We start from the raw sequence: 10956 nt of genomic DNA, 5'->3' as shown, positions 1-10956 counted from the left end.
GCCTTGGCCAACATGTTGTGCCACGGCCCGCATGTCTTGCCACGGCGTTGCCAAACATGCCACGCCACGGCCTCGGCCCGCATGACATGCCACGGCCTCGGACCGCATGCCTTGCTACGGCATCGCCCAACATGCCATGCCACGGCCTCGGCCCGCATGCCTTGCTACGACATTGCCCAACATGCCATGCCACGGCCCCGGCCCGCTTGCCTTGCCACCGCGTTGCCCAGCATGCCATGCCACCGCGTTGCCCGGCGTGCCATGCCTTAGCCTTGGCCAACATGTCGTGCCACGGCCTCGGCCCGTATGCCATGCCACGCCGCGGCCCGCTTGCCTTGCCACGGCGTTGCCAAACTTGCCATGCCACGGCCTCGGCCCGCATGCCTTGCGACGGCGTCGCCCAACATGCCATGCCACGGCCTCGGCACGCATGCCATGCCACGGCCTCGGCCACATGACATGCCCCGGCCTCGGCCCGCATGCCTTGCGACGACGTCGCCCAACTTGCCATGCCACGGCCTCGGCCCGCATGCCATGCCACGGCCTCGGCTCGCATGACATGCCACGGCCCCGGCCCGCATGCCTTGCTACGGCGTCGCCCAACATGCCATGCCACGGCCTCGGCCCGCATGCCATGCCACGGCCTCGGCCCGCATGACATGCCACGGCCTCGGACCGCATGCCTTGCTACGGCGTCGCCCAACATGCCATGCCACGGCCTCGGCCCGCATGCCATGCCACGGCCTCGGCCCGCATGCCTTGCAACGACGTTGCCCGACATGCCATGCCACGGCCCCGGCCCGCATGCCTTGCCACCGCGTTGCCCAGCATGCCATGCCACCGCGTTGCCCGGCGTGCTATGCCTTAGCCTTGGCCAACATGTCGTGCCACGGCCTCGGCCCGCATGCCATGCCATGCCACGGCCCGCATGTCTTGCCACGGCGTTGCCAAACATGCCATGCCACGGCCTCGACCCGCATGACATGCCACGGCCTCGGCCCGCATGCCTTGCTACGGCGTCGCCCAACATGCCATGCCATGGCCTCGGTCCGCATGCCATGCCACGGCCTCGGCCCGCGTGCCATGCCACGGCCTCGGCCCGCATGACATGCCACGGCCTCGGCCCGCATGCCTTGCTACGGCGTCGCCCAACATGCCAAGCCACGGACTCGGCCCGTATGCCATGCCACGGCCTCGGCCCGCATGACATGCCACGGCCTCAGACCGCATGGCTTGCAACGGCGTCGCCTAACATGCCATGCCACGGCCGCGGCCCGCATGCCATGCCACGGCCTCGGCCCGCATGCCTTGCTACGACGTTGCCCAACATGCCATGCCACGGCCCCGGCCCGCATGCCTTGCCACCGCGTTGCCCAGCATGCCATGCCACCGCGTTGCCCGGCGTGCCATGCCTTAGCCTTGGCCAACATGTCGTGCCACGGCCTCGGCCCGCATGCCATGCCATGCCACGGCCCGCATGTCTTGCCACAGCGTTGCCAAACATGCCATGCCACGGCCTCGGCCCGCATGACATGCCACGGCCTCGGCCTGCATGCCTTGCTACGGTGTCGCCCAACATGCCATGCCACGGCCTCGGCCCGCATGCCATGCCACGGCCTCGGCCCGCATGCCTTGCCACGACGTCGCCCAACTTGCCATGCCACGGCCTCGGCCCGCATGCCATGCCAAGGCCTCGGCCCACGTGACATGCCACGGCCTCGGCCCGCATGCCTTGCTACGGCGTCGCCCAACATGCCATGCCACGGCCTCGGCCCGCATGCCATGCCACGGCCTCGGCCCGCTTGACATGCCACGGCCTCGGACCGCATGCCTTGCTACGGCGTCGCCCAACATGCTACGCCACGGCCTCGGCCCGCATGCCATGCCACGGCCTCGGCCCGCATGCCTTTCTACGACGTTGCCCAACATGCCATTCCACGGCCCCGGCCCGCATGCCTTGCCACCGCGTTGCCCAGCATGCCATGCCACCGCGTTGCCCGGCGTGCCATTCCTTAGCCTTGGCCAACACGTCGTGCCACGGCCTCGGCCCGCATGCCTTGCTACGGCGTCGCCCAACATGCCATGCCACGGCCTCGGCCCGCATGCCATGCCACGGCCTCGGCCCGCATGCCTTGCTACGGCGTTGCCCAACCTGCCATGCCACGGCCTCTGCCCGCATGCCATGCCACCGCGTTGCCCAGCATGCCGTGCCACCGCGTTGCCCGGCGTGCCATGCCATAGCCTTGGCCAACATGTCGAGCCACGGCCTCGGCCCGCATGCCTTGCTACGGCGTCGCCCAACATGCCATGCCACGGCCTCGGCCCGCATGCCATGCCACGGCCACGGCCCGCGTGACATGCCACGGCCTCGGCCCGCATGCCTTGCCACGACGTCGCCCAACTTGCCATGCCACGGCCTCGGCTCGCTTGACATGCCACGGCCTCGGCCCGCATGCCTTGCTACGGCGTCGCCCAACATGCCATGCCACGGCCTCGGCCCGCATGCCATGCCACGGCCTCGGCCCGCATGACATGCCACGGCCTCGGACCGCATGCCTTGCAACGGCGTCGCCCAACATGCCATGCCACGGCCTCGGCCCGCATGCCATGCCACGGCCTCGGCCCGCATGCCTTGCTACGTCGTTGCCCAACATGCCATGCCACGGCCCCGGCCCGCATGCCTTGCCACCGCGTTGCCCAGCATGCCATGCCACCGCGTTGCCCGGCGTGCCATGCCTTGGCCTTGGCCAACACGTCGTGCCACGGCCTCGGCCCGCATGCCTTGCTACGGCGTCGCCCAACATGCCATGCCACGGCCTCGGCCCGCATGCCATGCCACGGCCTCGGCCCGCATGCCTTGCTACGGCGTCGCCCAACATGCCATGCCACGGCCTCGGCCCGCATGCCATGCCACGGCCTCGGCCCGCATGACATGCCACGGCCTCGGCCTGCATGCCTTGCCACGGCGTTGCCCAACATGCCATGCCACGGCCTCGGCCGGCATGCCATGCCATGCCACGGCCTCGGCCGGCATGCCATGCCATGCCATGGCCCGTATGTCTCCCCACGGCGTTGCCAAACATGCCATGCCATGGCCTCGGCCCGCATGCCTTGCTACGGCGTCGCCCAACATGCCATGCCACGGCGTCGGCTCGCATGACATGCCACGGCCTCGGCCCGCATGCCTTGCTACGGCGTCGCCCAACATGCCATGCCACGGCCTCGGCCCGCATGCCATGCCACGGCCTCGGCCCGCATGCCTCGCTATGACGTTGCCCAACATGCCATGCCACGGCCCCGGCCCGCATGCCTTGCCACCGCGTTGCCCAGCATGCCATGCCACCGCGTCGCCCGGCGTGCCATGCCTTAGCCTTGGCCAACATGTCGTGCCACGGCCTCGGCCCGCATGCCATGCCATGCCATGCCACGGCCCGCATGTCTTGCCACGGCGTTGCCCAACATGCCATGCCACGGCCTCGGCCCGCATGCCATGCCACGGCCTCGGCCCGCATGCCTTGCTACGTCGTTGCCCAACATGCCATGCCACGGCCCCGGCCCGCATGCCTTGCCACCGCGTTGCCCAGCATGCCATGCCACCGCGTTGCCCGGCGTGCCATGCCTTGGCCTTGGCCAACACGTCGTGCCACGGCCTCGGCCCGCATGCCTTGCTACGGCGTCGCCCAACATGCCATGCCACGGCCTCGGCCCGCATGCCATGCCACGGCCTCGGCCCGCATGCCTTGCTACGGCGTCGCCCAACATGCCATGCCACGGCCTCGGCCCGCATGCCATGCCACGGCCTCGGCCCGCATGACATGCCACGGCCTCGGCCTGCATGCCTTGCCACGGCGTTGCCCAACATGCCATGCCACGGCCTCGGCCGGCATGCCATGCCATGCCACGGCCTCGGCCGGCATGCCATGCCATGCCATGGCCCGTATGTCTCCCCACGGCGTTGCCAAACATGCCATGCCATGGCCTCGGCCCGCATGCCTTGCTACGGCGTCGCCCAACATGCCATGCCACGGCGTCGGCTCGCATGACATGCCACGGCCTCGGCCCGCATGCCTTGCTACGGCGTCGCCCAACATGCCATGCCACGGCCTCGGCCCGCATGCCATGCCACGGCCTCGGCCCGCATGCCTCGCTATGACGTTGCCCAACATGCCATGCCACGGCCCCGGCCCGCATGCCTTGCCACCGCGTTGCCCAGCATGCCATGCCACCGCGTTGCCCGGCGTGCCATGCCTTAGCCTTGGCCAACATGTCGTGCCACGGCCTCGGCCCGCATGCCATGCGATGCCACGGCCCGCATGTCTTGCCACGGCGTTGCCAAACATGCCATGCCACGGCCTCGGCCCGCACGACATGCCACGGCCTCGGACCGCATGCCTTGCTACGGCGTCGCCCAACATGCCATGCCACGGCCTCGGACCGCATGCCTTGCTACGGTGTCGCCCAACATGCCATGCCACGGCCTCGGCCCGCATGCCTTGCTACGACGTTGCCCAACATGCCATGCCACGACCCCGGCCCGGATGCCTTGCCACCGCGTTGCCCAGCATGCCATGCCACCGCGTTGCCCGGCGTGCCATGCCTTAGCCTTGGCCAACATGTCGTGCCACGGCCTCGGCCCGCATGCCATGCCATGCCACGGCCCGCATGTCTTGCCACAGCGTTGCCAAACATGCCATGCCACGGCCTCGGCCCGCATGACATGCCACGGCCTCGGCCTGCATGCCTTGCTACGGTGTCGCCCAACATGCCATGCCACGGCCTCGGCCCGCATGCCATGCCACGGCCTCGGCCCGCATGCCTTGCCACGACGTCGCCCAACTTGCCATGCCACGGCCTCGGCCCGCATGCCATGCCAAGGCCTCGGCCCACGTGACATGCCACGGCCTCGGCCCGCATGCCTTGCTACGGCATCGCCCAACATGCCATGCCACGGCCTCGGCCCGCATGCCATGCCACGGCCTCGGCCCGCTTGACATGCCACGGCCTCGGACCGCATGCCTTGCTACGGCGTCGCCCAACATGCTACGCCACGGCCTCGGCCCGCATGCCATGCCACGGCCTCGGCCCGCATGCCTTTCTACGACGTTGCCCAACATGCCATTCCACGGCCCCGGCCCGCATGCCTTGCCACCGCGTTGCCCAGCATGCCATGCCACCGCGTTGCCCGGCGTGCCATTCCTTAGCCTTGGCCAACACGTCGTGCCACGGCCTCGGCCCGCATGCCTTGCTACGGCGTCGCCCAACATGCCATGCCACGGCCTCGGCCCGCATGCCATGCCACGGCCTCGGCCCGCATGCCTTGCTACGGCGTTGCCCAACCTGCCATGCCACGGCCTCTGCCCGCATGCCATACCACCGCGTTGCCCAGCATGCCGTGCCACCGCGTTGCCCGGCGTGCCATGCCATAGCCTTGGCCAACATGTCGAGCCACGGCCTCGGCCCGCATGCCTTGCTACGGCGTCGCCCAACATGCCATGCCACGGCCTCGGCCCGCATGCCATGCCACGGCCACGGCCCGCGTGACATGCCACGGCCTCGGCCCGCATGCCTTGCCACGACGTCGCCCAACTTGCCATGCCACGGCCTCGGCTCGCTTGACATGCCACGGCCTCGGCCCGCATGCCTTGCTACGGCGTCGCCCAACATGCCATGCCACGGCCTCGGCCCGCATGCCATGCCACGGCCTCGGCCCGCATGACATGCCACGGCCTCGGACCGCATGCCTTGCAACGGCGTCGCCCAACATGCCATGCCACGGCCTCGGCCCGCATGCCATGCCACGGCCTCGGCCCGCATGCCTTGCTACGTCGTTGCCCAACATGCCATGCCACGGCCCCGGCCCGCATGCCTTGCCACCGCGTTGCCCAGCATGCCATGCGACCGCGTTGCCCGGCGTGCCATGCCTTGGCCTTGGCCAACACGTCGTGCCACGGCCTCGGCCCGCATGCCTTGCAACGGCGTCGCCCAACATGCCATGCCACGGCCTCGGCCCGCATGCCATGCCACGGCCTCGGCCCGCATGCCTTGCTACGGCGTCGCCCAACATGCCATGCCACGGCCTCGGCCCGCATGCCATGCCACGGCCTCGGCCCGCATGACATGCCACGGCCTCGGCCTGCATGCCTTGCCACGGCGTTGCCCAACATGCCATGCCACGGCCTCGGCCGGCATGCCATGCCATGCCACGGCCTCGGCCGGCATGCCATGCCATGCCATGGCCCGTATGTCTCCCCACGGCGTTGCCAAACATGCCATGCCATGGCCTCGGCCCGCATGCCTTGCTACGGCGTCGCCCAACATGCCATGCCACGGCGTCGGCTCGCATGACATGCCACGGCCTCGGCCCGCATGCCTTGCTACGGCGTCGCCCAACATGCCATGCCACGGCCTCGGCCCGCATGCCATGCCATGGCCTCGGCCCGCATGCCTCGCTATGACGTTGCCCAACATGCCATGCCACGGCCCCGGCCCGCATGCCTTGCCACCGCGTTGCCCAGCATGCCATGCCACCGCGTCGCCCGGCGTGCCATGCCTTAGCCTTGGCCAACATGTCGTGCCACGGCCTCGGCCCGCATGCCATGCCATGCCACGGCCCGCATGTCTTGCCACGGCGTTGCCAAACATGCCATGCCACGGCCTCGGCCCGCACGACATGCCACGGCCTCGGACCGCATGCCTTGCTACGGCGTCGCCCAACATGCCATGCCACGGCCTCGGCCCGCATGCCTTGCTACGACGTTGCCCAACATGCCATGCCACGACCCCGGCCCGCATGCCTTGCCACCGCGTTGCCCAGCATGCCATGCCACCGCGTTGCCCGGCGTGCCATGCCTTAGCCTTGGCCAACATGTCGTGCCACGGCCTCGGCCCGCATGCCATGCGATGCCACGGCCCGCATGTCTTGCCACGGCGTTGCCAAACATGCCATGCCACGGCCTCGGCCCGCACGACATGCCACGGCCTCGGACCGCATGCCTTGCTACGGCGTCGCCCAACATGCCATGCCACGGCCTCGGCCCGCATGCCTTGCTACGACGTTGCCCAACATGCCATGCCACGGCCCCGGCCCGCATGCCTTGCCACCGCGTTGCCCAGCATGCCATGCCACCGCGTTGCCCGGTGTGCCATGCCTTAGCCTTGGCCAACATGTCGTGCCACGGCCTCGGCCCGCATGCCATGCCATGCCACGGCCCGCATGTCTTGCCACGGCGTTGCCAAACTTGCCATGCCACGGCCTCGGCCCGCATGCCTTGCGACGGCGTCGCCCAACATGCCATGCCACGGCCTCGGCCCGCATGCCATGCCACGGCCTCGGCCCGCATGCCTTGCTACGACGTTGCCCAACATGCCATGCCATGGCCCCGGCCCGCATGCCTTGCTACGACGTCGCCCAACATGACATGCCACGGCCTCGGCCCGCATGCCTTGCTACGGCGTCGCCCAACATGCCATGCCACGGCCACGGCCCGCAGGCCTTGCGACGGCGTCGCCCAACATGCCATGCCACGGCCTCGGCCCGCATGCCATGCCAAGGCCTCGGCCCGCATGCCTTGCCACGGCGTTGCCCAGCATGCCACGCCATCGCGTTGCCCAGCGGGCCATGCCATGGCCTTGGCCAACATGCCTTGCCACGGCCTCGGCCCGCATGCCATGCCACAGCGTTGCCCCGCATGCCAAGGACAGAATGCCATGCCACGGCCTCGGCCCGCTTGCCATGCCATGCCACGGCCTCGGCTCGCATGCCATGCCACGGGCTCGGCCGGCGTGCCATGCCACGGCCTCGGCCCGCAGGCCATGCCACGGCCTCGGCCCGCGTGCCATGCCACGGGCTCGGCCCGCATGCGTTGCCAAGTCGTTGCCCAACATGCCATGCCACGGCCTCGGCCCGCATGCCATGCCACGGCCTCGGCCCGCATGCCTTGCGACTGCCTTGGCTAGCGTGCCATGCCTTAGCCTTGGCCAACATGCCATGCCACTGCCTTGGCCAGAATGTCGTGCCACCGCTACGGCCAGCATGCCATGCCGGTCCGTTGCCCAGCATGCCACGGCCGTGGCGGCATGGCAAGCCACGGCCTCGGCCAGCATGCCATGCCACGGCCTCGGCCAGCATGCCATGGCACTGTCTTGGTCAGCCTGCCATGCCATGGCACCGCCTTCTCCAGCACGCCGTGCCGCAGCGTTGGCCAGCATGCCTTGGCCGGCATGCCATGCCAATGCCTTGGGCCAACATGGCGTGCCACGGGCTGGGCCATGCCGGTCCGTTGCCCGGCATGCCACGGCCGTGGCGGCATGGCAAGCCACGGCCTCGGCCAGCATGCCATGCCACGGCCTCGCCCAGCATGCCATGGCACGGTCTTGGTCAGCATGCCATGCCATGGCACCGCCTTGTGCAGCGTTGGCCAGCATGCCTTGGCCGGTATGCCATGCCAATGCCTTGGGCCAACATGGCGTGCCACGGGCTGGGCGAGCATGGCATGCCACGGGCTGGGCGAGCGTGCCACGCCACGGCCTTGGCTAGCAGCAAGGCATGCCACGGCCTCGGCGAGCATGCCATGCCATGGCCAAGGCCAAGGCCAAGGCCAAGGCAGTGGGCAAGGCCAAGTCCCTGCGCAAGGCATGGCCAAGGCCAAGGCCGCGGGCAAAGGCCAAGGCCAAGGCCATGGCATGCCACCGCCTTGATCGATCTTTTTGAACATGATTCTTTTAGAATCTTACCCAAACCGTGCAACACAATTAAAAATGCACTACAATCAATTTTAAATGTCATTCCCTATTTTTTTGCAATTTTTCTTGAGCTTTTCGAATTTTTAAAGCCCTTATTTGGCAAAAAAAATCAAAATAAAATAAAAAAAATGAAAAAAATAATTTAATAATTTCTATAATTACTAGTGAATCATCCTTTAATTATTGGAATTTTTCCATAATTTTTTGACCATTTTTATTAATTTTTATTATTTTTTAAGTATTAAAATCGAAATAAATTAAAATAAAATATTTTCGGTACCAAAATATTTTTTAAAATTTTTTTTATGGTGTATTAAATTATTTCCTACAACTTTCATGTTGAAAGTTTTGGCAAAAAACCATTACTTTTTAAAAAAACCCCATTATGACTCCTCGAATATGCTTGATGTTTCCTCCTGCCAGATTGAAAAGGGCTTAACAGGCTATTATAAGGGGGGAGCACCTCCCTTGCCCAGGGCAAGGCAGTGGCAGGTACGCCCCATGTTGGGCGCGGCCTGGGCTGCGGCCTTGGGTTACATGCACTGCGGCTCGACCGCGGCCTGGGCTGCGGCCTTGGGCGGCTCGGCCGCGGCCTTGGGCGGCCTGGACCGCGGCCTTGGGCGGCCTTGGGCGGCTCGGGCGCGACCTGGGCGCGGCCTTGGGCGGCTCGGGCGCGGCCTGGGCGCGGCCTTGGGCGACCTGGACCGCGGCCTTACGCGGCCTGGCGCGGCCTTGCGCGGCCTGCACCGCGGCCTTACGCGGCCTTGCGCGGCCTGGACGCGGCCTTGGGCGCGGCCTTGAGCAGCATGGCGTGGCATGCGCGCGGGCGTGGGCGGCCTGGCATGCGCACGGCCTAGGCGGCCTGGCATGCAGCCGGCCTGGCACGCCCGCGGCGTGGGCAGCACGGCATGGCATGCGCGCGGCCTGGGCGGCCTGGCATGCAGCCGGCCTGGGCAGCACGGCATGGCATGCGCGCGGCCTGGGCGGCCTGGCATGCAGCCGGTCTGGGCAGCACGGCATGGCATGCGCACGGCCAGGGCGGCCTGGCATGCCCGCGGCGTGGGCAGCACGGCATGGCATGCGCACGGCCTGGGCGGCCTGGCATGCAGCCGGCCAGGGCAGCCTGGCCTGGCATGCCCGCGGCGTGGGCAGCGTGGCCTGTGCGAATACCGCGCGCGTGGTCTTTTGACCACGGTGCGCGTGTTGCGCGCATGGTCACGCACGCCTTTGCACGCCTTCGCACGCAACGCACGTCTAGTGATAAGAACCGCAGCCAAGGCAGCCCAGCCCCAAGGCCATGGCCAGCAGCGTGGCATGCCACGGCCAAGGCAGCCCAGCCAAAGCCAGCAGCATGCCATGCCAAGGCCAAGGCCAGCAGAATGCCATGCCACGGCCAAGGCAGCCCAGCCAAAGCCAGCAGCATGCCATGCCAAGGCCAAGGCCAGCAGCTTGCCATGCCACGGCCAAGGCAGCCCAGCCAAAGCCAGCAGCATGCCATGCCAAGGCCAAGGCCAGCAGCATGCGATGCCACGGGCAAGGGAGCCCAGCCAAAGCCAGCAGCATGCCATGGCAAGGCCTAGGCCAGCAGCATGCCATGCCACGGCCAAGGCAGCCCAGCCCAAGCCAGCAGCATGCCATGCCAAGGCCAAGGCCAGCCGCATGCCATGCCACGGCCAAGGCCAGCCGCATGCCATGCCACGGCCAAGGCAGGCCAGCCAAAGCCAGCAGCATGCCATGCCAAGGCCAAGGCCAGCAGCATGCCATGCCACGGCCAAGGCAGCCCAGCCAAAGCCAGCAGCATGCCATGCCAAGGCCAAGGCCTGCAGCATGCGATGCCACGGGCAAGGCAGCCCAGCCAAAGCCAGCAGCATGCCATGCCAAGGCCAGGGCCAGCGGCACGCCATGCCACGGCCAAGGCAGCCCAGCCAAAGCCAGCAGCATGCCCTGCCAAGGCCAAGGCCAGCAGCATGCGATGCCACGGGCAAGGCAGCCCAGCCAAAGCCAGTAGCATGCCATGCCAAGGCCTAGGCCAGTAGCATGCCATGCCACGGCCAAGGCAGCCCAGCAAAAGCCAGCAGCAGGCCATGCCACGGCCAAGGCCAGCAGCATGCCATGCCACGGCCAAGGCAGGCCAGCCAAAGCCAGCAGCATGCCATGCCAAGGCCAAGGCCAGCAGCATACCATGCCACGACCAAGCCAGCCCAGCCAAAGCCA

This window comes from Camellia sinensis, chromosome 14 (genome assembly GCF_055761805.1).
Source record: "Camellia sinensis isolate YWXY chromosome 14, ASM5576180v1, whole genome shotgun sequence".
NCBI lineage: Eukaryota > Viridiplantae > Streptophyta > Magnoliopsida > Ericales > Theaceae > Camellia > Camellia sinensis.
Note: the sequence above shows the minus strand (reverse complement) of the source record.